This window comes from Trachemys scripta, chromosome 1 (assembly GCF_013100865.1).
Source record: "Trachemys scripta elegans isolate TJP31775 chromosome 1, CAS_Tse_1.0, whole genome shotgun sequence".
Taxonomy (NCBI): domain Eukaryota; kingdom Metazoa; phylum Chordata; order Testudines; family Emydidae; genus Trachemys; species Trachemys scripta.
The window spans coordinates 117,997,807-118,010,624 of record NC_048298.1 but is presented as its reverse complement, the minus strand read 5'-3'; the positions used below and the strand labels follow the sequence as shown (position 1 = coordinate 118,010,624).

At 43.7% G+C, this 12,818-nt stretch overlaps 1 protein-coding gene across 1 annotated transcript in view; it reads left to right on the top strand.

Moving 5' to 3' along the window:
• Positions 1–12,818, top strand: part of LMNTD1 (lamin tail domain containing 1) — a 321,294-nt gene that overhangs the window by 88,343 nt on the left and 220,133 nt on the right. The window lies entirely within an intron of this gene.

The window sequence follows — 12,818 nt, the reverse complement described above, 5'->3', positions numbered from 1 at the left end:
CTCAGATAAAGGCATTGGAAAAAGAGGACGCGAGACGAGATGTTCGCGGAAATCATGGAATCCACCTGCAATGAAAGAGCTCACCTGAATGAGTGGAAGGACATGGTTTCAAAGTATAGGAAAGATGCCAGTGAACGTGAGGACATGAGGGACCAACGTGAGGACATGAGGGACCAACGTGAGGACATGAGGGACCAACGTGAGGACATGAGGGACACTCGAGATGAGAGGTGGCGGCAGGAAGATCAGAGGAGGCAGGATGCAACGCTGGGGCTGCTGCGTGAGCAAACGGACATGCTCCGGCGTCTGGTGGAGCTTCAGGAACGGCATCAGGATCACAGACTACTGCTGCAGCCCCTGTATAACCACCCTCCCCCCTCACCATGTTCCATAGCCTCCTCACCCAGTCGTGTAAAAACGCTGGGGGGGAGGCTTCGTGCACCCTCCCATTCCACCCCAGTGGACAGCCCAAGCAAAAGGCTGTCATTATTTTAACCTTTTTTTTAGTGGCCTTTTCCTTCCCTCCGATCCTCCTCCCAAACCCCACCCTGGCTACCTTCTCAGTTTTTTTATAATCTTTTATAATCTCTCCCTCTTTTTATAATCAATTAATAAAGAATATATGATTTTTAAACGATAGTGACTTTATTTCCTTTGAAAGCAAGCTGTGATCGAAGGGGGAGGGTGGGTTGCCTATAGAGAATGAGTCAATAAAGGGGGCGGGTTTTCATCAAGGAGAAACAAACAGAACTTTCACACGGTAGCCTGGCCAGTCATGAAACTGGTTTTCAAAGCTTCTCTGATGCACTGCGCTTCCTGGTGTGCTCTTCGAATCGCCCTGGTGTCTGGCTGCGCGTAATCAGCAGCCAGGCGATTTGCCTCAGCTTCCCACCCCGCCATAAAGGTCTCCCCCTTACTCTCACAGAGATTGTGGAGCACTCAGCAAGCAGCAATAACAATGGGGATATTGGTTTGGCTGAGGTCTGAGCGAGTCAGTAAAGTGCACCAGCAACCTTTTAAATGGCCAAATGCACATTCCACCACCATTCTGCATTTGCTCAGCCTGTAGTTGAACAGCTCCTGACTCCTGTCCAGGCTGCCTGTATATGGCTTCATGAGCCATGGCATTAAGGGGTAGGCTGGGTCCCCAAGGATAACTATAGGCATTTCAACATCCCCAACGGTTATTTTCTGGTCCGGGAAGTAAGTCCCTTGCTGCAGCCCTTTAAACAGAGTAGTGTTCCTGAAGATGCGAGCATCATGAACCCTTCCTGGCCAGCCCACTTTGATGTTGGTGAAACGTCCCTTGTGATCCACAAGTGCTTGCAGCACCATTGAAAAGTAACCCTTGCAGTTTATGTATTGGGTACCCTGGTGCTCCGGTGCCAAGATAGGTATATGGGTTCCATCTATCGCCCCACCACAGTTAGGGAATCCCATTGCCATCCACTGTGGTCTGCACATTTCCCAGAGTCACTACCTTTCATAGCAGCAGCTCAATGATTGCTTTGGCTACTTGCATGACAGCAGCCCCACAGTAGATTTGCCCACTCCAAATTGATTCCCGACTGACCGGTAGCTGTCTGGCGTTGCAATCGCCACTCACTTCTCAACTGAGAGGGCTGCTTTCATCCTGGTATTCTGGCGCTTCAGGGCAGGGGAAAGCAAGTCACAAAGTTCCATGAAAGTGCTCTTACGCATGCGAAAGTTTCGCAGCCACTGGGAATCGTCCCACACCTGCAACACTATGCAGTCCTACCAGTCTGTGTTTGTTTCCCGGGCCCAGAATTGGCGTTCACGGATAGAACCTGCCCCATCAACAAAATGATCTGCAAAGTGCCGGGACCCGCGGTTTGAGAGAAGTCTGTGTCCATGTCCATGTCCTCATCACTCTCATCGCCGTGCTGCCGTCGCCGCCTCCTCCTTGCCTTGTTTTTCTGGTCCTGGTTCAGCATAAACTGCATGATAATGCGCGAGGTGTTTATAATGTTCATGACTGCTGTCTTGAGCTGAGCGGGCTCCATGCTTGCCGTGGTATGGTGTCTGCTATGTTCACCCAGGAAAAAAGGCGTGAAACTGTTGTCTGCCGTTGATTTCATGGAGGGAGCGGTGAGGCTGTACCCAGAACCACCTGCGACAATGTTTTTTGCCCCATCAGGCACTGGGATCTCAACCCAGAATTCCAATGGGCGGGGGAGACTGCGGGAATATGGGATAGCTATGGGATAACTACCCACAGTGCAACGCTCTGGAAATCGATGCTAGCCCCGGTACATGGACGCACACTGCCGAATTAATGTGCTTAGTGTGGCCGCATACATTCGACTTTATACAATCTGTTTCCAAAATTCGAATTCTCTAAATTCAGATTAATCCCATAGTGTAGACATACCCTCAGGGTGTGACCTGCATGCTGGAAGATGGTTTGTGAGAGGCCCAGGACGGAGCTGCAGCAGCAAAGCATTGTGAGGCACCCAAGATTGTGAGGCAGGTGGTGACACAGCTCCTCACTGGTCTAGATTTCACCCCAAGATGTCATCATATGTCAGAGAGAAAGGAAGATCTATCAGGTAATTTACTGCATTACTGCAGGAGTTTTCCTATACAGTGTTTTAAATGGGGTATTTTCCTACCAAATAGAGTTTCCACCTCTTCCCTTGGGAGGCTGTTTCACGCTCTACTAGATCTGTTAATGTAATGGGTTTGTTATTGCTTTTTAGTAGTTCAGAATACTTTCACAATTACCCTCGGAGGATAGGCCCTGATTCTGCTCGCTCACTAGATTTATGCCAATATAACTCTGATCATTTAAATTGAGTTATTCCTAATTTACAATGCTGTAAGTAAGAGCAGAATCTGGCTTGTAATGTCCAATGAAATGTCTTGAATGAAGGAATTTCTGGAGAAATCTTGCAGATGTACTATATAATACTTAAATATAGAGCCATGATCAGCATACCTTGGTTTCATAGGAACACAGGGATTGCCATAATAGATCAGAGCAATGGTCCATTGTGTGTGATAGCCTGTCTCTGACAGTGTCTAGTATAAGCTGCTTTAGACATGAAAGAAACCCTGCTGTAGTCTGTGGTATAACCAACCCGCTGAGAAAGTTCCTCCCTAGTGCCCCCTTTAGTTAAATATTGCTGTATGTCCTGAAACATAAAATCATAGAAATGTGGAGTTGGAAGATGCCTCGAGAGATCATCAAGTCCAATCCCCTATGTTGAGGCAGGACCAAGTAAACCTAGACAATCCCTGACAGATATTTGTCCAACCTCTCCTCCAATGATGAGGATTCCACAACCTCCCTTGGAAGCCTATTCTAATGCTTAACTATCCTTATAGTTAGAAATTTTTTCCTAATATCTAACCTAAATCTCCCTTGCTGCAGAGTAAGCAAAGGAGATTGAGATTAGATATTAGGGAAATCTTTCTAACTATAAGGATGGGGCAGATATTCAGCATTTTTTGTCTTCCTCCATAAAATGGTAAAATGCCCGCACACCAATAGTGCTATAGAAACAGTGAATAATATTAAAACAAAAGTTAGGTGGGAAATGGGATTAATTTTTTGTAGGAAAAAATACTTTTCATTGAAAAATATAGGTATTTGACCAGCTCTAATTAAAATTTGCTATCCAGCTGCATCCCACTCACTTGCTTTACTCTAATCTCAGCCCCTTTCCAAGGACTTCCCTTAGTTGGGATTCATTCTTTAATGCTTCTTGACCTAGGAAGGCCAAAATGTAGACCATAATATGGAATAAAGGGCACAAGAATATGTACTACGCAAAGAGTTAAGGGACATGAATTTCTTTAGCATAGCTCACATTTTCTATAACCTCATCCTTACTGTTGGTGTCACTAGGCATAGCTATAAGGTAACTCCGGGGGAATGGAAGGCCATAAGTGCCGATGAAACCTCCCTGCTCTGGGTCTAAGTAAGCCACGGTAACTCCATCTTGTGAACTTTAACCTACCTATATGCTAGCAGCCTAATGCTGAAGCAGGCCGGAGCAGAAATGTAATGTTCAGCTTTTTCTAGCAGACAGCTGCAGTTTCGTTCACACTAGCAAAACTTTTAGTGATAATGCAGGGGAAAAGGGGGAGGGAAAGGCCTAGTACATAGAGCTTGCAAGGTTGAAGATAAGCATGCGAACGGGAACCTTTCTAACTGTAACTACTCGAGGAGGGAGGGGTAGGAGGGGTAAAGAGGGACTAACAGAACAAAGGCTTACACAGAAACAGCTTGGAATATAAAAGGGAAAACTTGCTAGTATGTGCTGCATTTGATTTGAGACATGCTGGTCTCCTAGTGCCTTTTCGAGATCTCGAATAAATTTGGTTTGCTTCTCCACCCTGGTGTGTCTATTGGTGCAGCGCACACCGGGCAACGAACCCTATTGCCCCCCTCGGGGCCCTCTGGGCTGGCCACATTACTAATATCAATAATTTACAGCAAGAAAAGGGATCCAACATTAAATGTTTGTGGGCTGCTAGTAAATCTAGGTCACTAATGAGGAGCATGTGAGTGATATGCTACATAAGTTTAGGCTGCTTCATCTATCTGGAACCCCTCCCTGTCCCTACCTCTTTCACCCTGAGCTAGCGAGTCACTTTCTCTCTTCCCCAGAGTGATTCTGGTTGGTTTTTTTTTAAAGCATCATAGGGTTCCATGTTTGTTGACTTTCATTGACTTTTAGAACAAAATTGTTCAGCTCACAAGTAAAGAGATGTTTTTCCTAACTGCTGCTGCTGCGGGCTCACCCTGGGAGCTGAAATTCAAGATGTGTTCTCTCTGTCTTATGCATCACTGCCGGTAATTCCAAATCTGCAGGCCAAATTAGACTGTCAGAAACACCAGTGAAAATCCTCTGACCCTGATTCTCTATTCCACTATGGCTTCTTTATGCTACTCTGTCATGTAAACAGGTCATGCAGCAGGCAGATCGTCCCACTGAGGAATACCCATGACCTAACAGAGCCCCTCTCGTGCCATCCAATGTATGGGGCATGCCAGGAGTTAGGAGTGTTTTGGGAAGGGAGCAGGATAGGGAAAACAGCGTACCAGCTATTCTTTTGGGTCCTGGGGCAGTCTTGAGGCTGCTCTAACTTAGGCTGGGGACCAAGCAAGCCCCTGGATGCCCTGAAAATATGACAAGTGCAAATGATGTTTTAAACCACCTTTGACCTGTCTCCTGGTTTTTACACTTCAGTTTTTTTCTTTATTCCATCTTTGTACACTATTTTTCTCTTTCTGCCTCTAAGCGAGGCTCTCCTCAGTCCCGTGAAGCCTTATCCATCCCTTTCTGTATGTGCTTTACGCTCACTGCATACCATTGAAAGAGAAATTATATTGTTTCCATAGCAACAAACTGATGTCATAAATATAGGATTATGACTTCACTTGAGGATTGAGCAGATGGAGAAACTGGTGTGTGAAGAAGAAAGCTCTTCTTCAAACCCAAATATTAGCACTGGGAATACAGGAGATTGCTAGCAAAATTAAATTGAGTCTTGAAGACTTAGGAACATAGCACAACACAAAAAGAGCATTTCTTTTTATTCACCAAACCTGAAATTCACTTCATTGCAGATGGCCTACTCCAAGCCCTACGGAATTTAAGTGGTGCATTGGTTCTTGTGTGAGCTGCCTGCCCTGGGGCGAAGGTCACCCCACATGTACAGGTTCTTATTTTAGCATAGCACAGAATTATTCTAGATACACAGGAATTTGGAAGGGCTTCTTACTTTAGCTGAGTCACCATTCCTTACAGTGCTGATATCACTGGGGACAGGGAGCCCCACTCTGACAGGCTTCTGTCTCCCCATGTAGTCTACCTTACCCAGGATTGAGGCAGAGGCTTTATTATCCGAAACCCAAATCCTATGACATTATAGGAGTCATAATAGTACAGTGGTTTAACCATATACTAGTATAGCTTAACCCCATACAGTTCTGCTACAGACACCGAGATACCTATAATAGGACTGTAATATTTCTCCCTTCTTATGCTTATTTCAAATACTGCTGAACATGTTCAAGAGCATTTCAGGAAGTAACTGACAAGACAGTGTTGAAAGCATTGGGAGGAATAGAGACTGTGAGAGAATATTGCCAAGGGAAGAGAGCATTTGTCTACTTTCCACTGTTCCTTGCAGTTAAACATTTCCTCGGCCTGATTCACCAGTTCATTAGAGATTCTTTGCAGTGCTCTGGTGGCACAAAGCAGCCTTAAAGCCGGATGAAGTGACCATTGGAGAATTCCTTCTGAATAGTTAGATCTTTAGTGGTGTACAGCTGCTGTAGGGACTCTTACCCCCACCTGCTTGTTTCTGGCTGTGATTGGGCACAGCAGGGAAAAGGTGGGGTGTCTGGGACATCTCTTTTATAACTGATCCATAATGGCATCTGGAGGCTGTTCATTAGATTAGAGCAGTCTTTAGATTGCTCTCAGAATGGGGACTGAACTGATTTGTAACTGGCTGCCAGGAACAAGAAGGCACAAAAAGGGCATAAAACTACCTTTCCCCTACTCCTTTGGACTTGTGCTGAACGCTCCTTGGCTAGACCAAAAAATCAGGGCCAATATCTGTTTTTAAAGAAGGTTACAGGATTTACAATGAAACACCTAACCATCAAAGCTAAACTGCTTAAAAAGTCCTATCACCTCAGGCTTGAAACCCATTTAGATTTGGAAATACTTTCACTTTCATCTAGAGTTCCCAAGACACTTCATACAGATATTATTGTATTAACTTGCACAACACCTCTGCTTGAGTTTGGGAAGTATTATTTCATTTGATTTACAAATAAATAAAGAGGGTCACGTAACAAGTCAGTGAATTGTGAAAATAAAACCCAGGTGTTGCAGTTTACCATGCAGTTTTAACCATAGATTTTAACCATATTACCTAGTTAAATTCCCTACACACAATGCACTTGCATCAGGCAAAAGATCCAAAGTTAACATAGCCATATAATGGCTTATGGTATGATTGGGACCATAATATTGCAAGTTAAATAATCTTAACATTAATACCCCTCTGCATTTTCTGTCTGATAAAATAAATGAGTCTCTCAGTGGATAAACCGTTTGTAAACAGCATTATATATATAAAAAATCTATAATTTGGCAATTTCCCCCCCAAAGTTACAATAAAATTGGGAGAATATAATTACAAAGGCTGATAGACAACTTTTCAACCACCAATAAAATAACACACTTCTGCCCATAAACTTCACTACATAACTTCTTTTAGACAGTCTGGATCTTAAATTCGACCAGGATTTGTGACTGGGAGAAGCTTTAATGAATTAAAACCTTTGAGGAGGTTTATTTTAGTTCCGAAAAAGCTCTGCTGTAGCTGCTTGTCTTCATGCTTTAATTGTTAGCATTGTAATACATTTTTGGATATGGCTTTGAATAATAATACCTTGCACTTTCATAGTGCCTTTAATCAAAGGATCCAAAGGGATAAAGAAGGCCAAAATTCACATTCACATCATCCACTTCTTAATTACAGATAATTATATACTTTCATTAAATAAAAATCACAATTTATCATCAAACTACATATTGGCAGGAAGATGCTGTAGTTCTCCGCACCCACATTTTAAAACATGGGCTTAGTACAAGTGTGGTAAAGTATATTCCTTAGTGCATAGAATTTGTATCTAAAAATGGATTGTGTTGCATGTTTTCTGTTAATTCCAGTAAAGATGAGAGCTTTTCAATTATTTATATATGGGAATATCCATAATGGATTGAAAATGTATGGAATTAGTCTGCCTGTCTTAACGAGTGTTGTTAGATAAACATGACAATGTGTGATTTTTTCTTTAAAATAAAAAAAATAATTACATGCATGTGACTATATTGCTGGTGAAGTTGGAAGAACAGGTCCTTGGATTGAAGTCCCCTCAGTTTCAAAGCATAGTTAGAAGAGAAGAGCACAATGTCAGTGTGTCTGTAGCAAGGTGGTTACTCTGCTCCTGAGATAAGAGGAGTGAGAACAGCTGAGGGAAGCTGACTGAGTAGCTGACCACAGCTGTGGTCAGCTCAATCAGGGCCCAGCTGGCCCTGATAAGAACGTTGTGCGGGAGGAGCTGGGTCAAAGTCTCACTCCAGCCCTGGAGTTAGAAGGGCCTAGCTGCCTGGGAGCACAGGGTACCCCAAGCAGAGCAGTGCTGGGGAAGGGCAAGAGGCACTGGGGAGCTCCAGCCTGGCAACTCCCCAGGCTGAGTCTTGTTAAAGGCCTAAGGAGGTACTGGGGCTGGGAGGTGCAGTCTGGGGATAAGCAGAGGCAGCTGGTCCAACCCCCCTGACAGTGATGAGTGGTGATTACAGACTGCAGTTTGCCCCAGAGAAAGGGGGCTAGATGATGACTGGCAGTAGCCACCGAGCCAAAGTGGGCATAGGGGGAGAGGGCTCCCCTGGGAAGGGAGACCCAGAGTGTGGGGGTATTTCTGGGGGCAGAACCCCAAGGAAAGGGGCCCTGGGGTCTGGGAGGGACACGGGGCCTGAGGCAGCCAAGACACTGGCTATCAGGGGGTGCTCTGAGGCTGGAATTGAGCTAATTCCTGGATGACCAGCAGGAGGCACCACGCCGGTGAGTCAGCGCTCTGCTACAGTGCCTCAAACCTGACCTTTAGGGATCCTGGTGGATAATTCAGTCTCCCTGACTATTCCCTCCTTGTCCTCTGTGCTGAGGTTGTCAATGTGATGCAGACACCTGTCTAATAGGAACTGAACTGAGAACACCCAGTTCACTGCACACTCATCACGACTGACTTGATTTGGAAAACAAACCCCTATATGGCTCCCCTCACCTTCCAAGGATTAGATATTGGCACTTTTCAAGCAGCTGAAATTTGTGCCCACTCTTCTAATAACTGGGGCCTGGCAGGCCTACCCCACTTGTGGGCTCAACTGTAGGAAAGTGGATAAAAGTTTGTAAAATGTATCAATCGCCTATAACAAATGTTGAAAGGAAAAGGTACAGAAGGGGGGAAAAAAGACCAGGTTAGTCCACAAAGATGCCTACTGATAAAACTCAAGGACTGTGTTGATAGCATGCCTGGAAAACAAGAGGAGTGTGGGACCAGAAGTCAATGTACCAAAATTGGTGTATCAGAAATTAGGCTGACTTCTGCTTGCTCCAGGAACTCTGTCCTTTGTTCGTGAGCCTTGAGGACCATTGGATCTGATGACACCCAGATCTTAACACACCTGACCAACACCGCTGTCCCAGCAAGACTTCAGCATGGGGCCGTCATGTGACACCCTGCTCTGTCTTCCCTTCCCTCATGTCTTTGTCCCCCCCCCCACTGTCTCTCTATCTCTTTCAGCTTTTCTCCTGATCCTGAGAGCAGCCACATATCACCAGCATGATGGGATGAGTTGCCCCAGCTAGCTGTGCCCAGCCTCAGAGAGACCAGTAAAGCACAGGGTCCTGACCAGACCAGCCAAATGATGTCCCAGACTGGAAAAGTGAGCCTGAGTAGCAGTTTTGTGGCTTACCTGCCAGGCCAAAGCATCTGTCTGTGTCTGATGAGCTGCCCAAGAACATCAACAAAAAGCCATACTTTCCCCACCTTTACTATCCTATCTGTTTTCCCCTTTAGTCTGTCTGTTTTGTCAAAATCTGGGAAAGTGACTTGTAGCCTAAGAACCTTTTAATGCCAATTCACAAGGGGGTACAGAGGGGTACAGTTATCCCCTGATTCTTGTATGTACATTCTCGTTCACCAAAGAATGTCATGTGAGGTCGCAAATGAAAGCTGGTGTCACACTGGTTATTAATATAATTATGCAATGTATGTACAGGTACTGTGTAAGGAGTTATGTATATATACTGAAAATATGTTCTTATAACCTGCATCAAGGTATTAGTCACCAGCAGAGGTGAAAGACAGATTTTCCTCCAGACAGGAGGAAATAAATGCATCTCTCTGTCGGGATGTAAAAATTAAGATAATACAATGGTTGTCCATTGAAGTCTGATGTTGAGGAAGAGATGTGAACTCAACAGGGAAGCAGCATGTGCGGGAAAACAAACCCCAGAGGTTTATCCTAGCTCTAAGTACAGACAGTGAAATTTGTGGCATATGTAGGAGGCAAAGAAGATACCCCCTCATCCTGCACCTAGGAAGTAAATAGACAATGAGTTTACATTCATGAGAAGGGGATCACAACTAGCCTTAGTTGAAAATGCTCCAGAGGATTTTGGACAGGAGATTAACCTGTTAGTTATGTCTAGAGTCTAGAAGTCATCTTACGATTTTTGTTTTACATGTAACTATTTGTTGCTAATATCCTAACTCACTATCACATGAATCTTTGGTGATAAACGTATTCTCGCTTTTACTATAAATATATCTCAGTGCGGTGGTAGTAAGCAAAGTGCTGATCCTCAGTCGAATCATGCAAAAGTGCTGATCCTGAGTTGCATATAGTGAAGTTGTAGCCATGTCAGTCCCAGGATTTTAGAGAGAGAAGGTGGGTGAGGTAATATCTTCTTTTGGACCAACTTCTGTTGGTGAGAGAGACAAGCTTACACAGAGCTCTTCCTTTGGGAAATTTACTCAGAGTGTCACAGCTAAATACAAGGTGGAACACATTGTTTAGCATAAGTAGTTGACATATTTCAAGGGACCATTCAAAGTGACACCCTGTTAACGAGAGGCCTGTTAACACCCCTCCAGTCATTACCAAGAAAGGATAGCACAAGGGAATGCTTCAGAAGGACTGGCCTGTACCTATTGTTAAACAGCAAGGCAAAGTAAGGGCTGGCATAGCCCGAAGGAGAGTGCTTGAGTGATAATAGGAAGGTTGGGGAGCTGACACGCAGCTAAGCACAAGCCAGACTCCCTCACACTGGAGGCAAAGGTAACTAGATGACTCTCAGTGCTGTATATCCCAAGAACCATCACAGTGACTATCATTCACAACTCAGAATTGAACAAGAGAACTACTCTGTCTTCTCTGCCTGACAAAATAAGAGACTCTAACTATCAACTGCTCTCTGAGAAAGGGACTTGGATAAGGTTTTTTTTGTTTTGCATAATCACTCAATTTCAATTCCAAAATATTTTGTCTTGTTCTGATTTTTTTTTTTTGCTTGTGTATCCTGATCAATAAACTCCCAAACTTTGGCATTAATTTTGTAGTGTGTTTGCCATGGTACTAAGCAGGCTGAGGTCTTGGCACGATTCAAAACCCCGAATCATGTTTGACTGTTTAGTGTTGGCACAATGACAAGGTTGTGTTAACACCTTTAACGCTCTGGGCTCATTTACTCCAATTAAATTAAGACCTTACCACCCTATTGCTTCTCCTCAGTGACAGTCCAGGAAATCCCTTAGGTGACTATATGGGGTGGACCCCTGATTGTGACCAATTGGCTAGAGTGTTGTTTTTTACTGGCCTTTCAGGAGCTAAAGAATAAATGTTAATAATGTGATGTGTAAGTCAACCTTCACAATGTTTAAAAGGGTGAGAGCTTCCTCCTGGACCAGCATTTCTTTCCCCCCACCCCCATAAACCACCTTTCCTCAAGGTTGCTGTGCTCTTGCAATGTTTACCCTTCAATCAGAAGAGTATCTGGGCACTCCCCTCATCTAAGGCTGATGCAAAAACTGCTCCATGGGTAGGGCAACTGGACTGGTACTCATATCTACTCTGCTCTGGCAGAGCTTTGATTTCCTGCTTTCAGGCTATATCTGAGCCCTGTGAGACTGGATTTGAGCTGGCTATCTCTCTGTGGATGGTTGCAGTATATCTGGCATTTGTGAAAGGATCAGTTTGTAAAATCCAACTCTCAGAAGTTGCTAGGCAAGTGTCCTGCCTTCAGATTCCAGCATCGCTGAGTGAGATTTTGTTTAAATGATATATTGCCTGTAAATTAACAGCGAATCTTATGGGTGGAGTTCTGTGAAAACCATTGTAAACTGGCTTAGACCAATTTAGTGCACTTTATAGTAGAGAACTTTCTTGCTCGGGTAGGTGAATTTTATCCTAATAAACACTGATCATATTCTATAACACCTTTGGACTCATAGTTATTACACCAAACACAACCGAGATAGTTCTCATTCAAGATAAAAATACTGTAAGCTGAAAGTGGAAGCCTGGGGTGCAATGTAGCTTCTGTAACTTGCATCCTTTTTTGCATACTGCACCTTTCAATTTCTAAGAGCCTTGCTGCTGTGAGAGGTTCTCTAGTCTTTCCATTCAAGGAGGTTGTTGTTACAAAGCGTGTCTCACATACACTGCACTGTTGCAGGAAGACTTTACACTTATTTATTTTGTTGATTTTCTTAATCTAAGTAATTGAGACTGGAGTACATGGTTGCTCTTCGTGCATGGGAGAACATGAAAACCCCCCCATAATAATTCATACCTAGTATGTTGCATTAATAATTGTGTAGCTCACCAAGATGCCCAAATCCCATGTTTATGGGAAAATACGTTAGGAAAAAAAGCAGTAAAGGCTAAACAAATATATGAATAAAAATCCCATGGCTTATGCATGCAATTATAAGATCTGTGAAGTTAATTAAGTTGCTGAAAGAATGAATTTCTGGTAAAATGCAGTGCAATGTAAAAGTAGATTAAAACAAACTGAAGTATATCTAGTTTGCTCCTTAGATACTTTCCAGACTTATTTTTTAATGAGTCTTTAGATTAATATTAATATAAAGTACTTTTATTGGGGCGAGCAAGAGAAACTGGGACAACTTCAAATCTTCCATCATGCTGTGTGTAAGAAATTTTGCTGATCACAGTGTGGTTCATTGCCTAATCGACTTT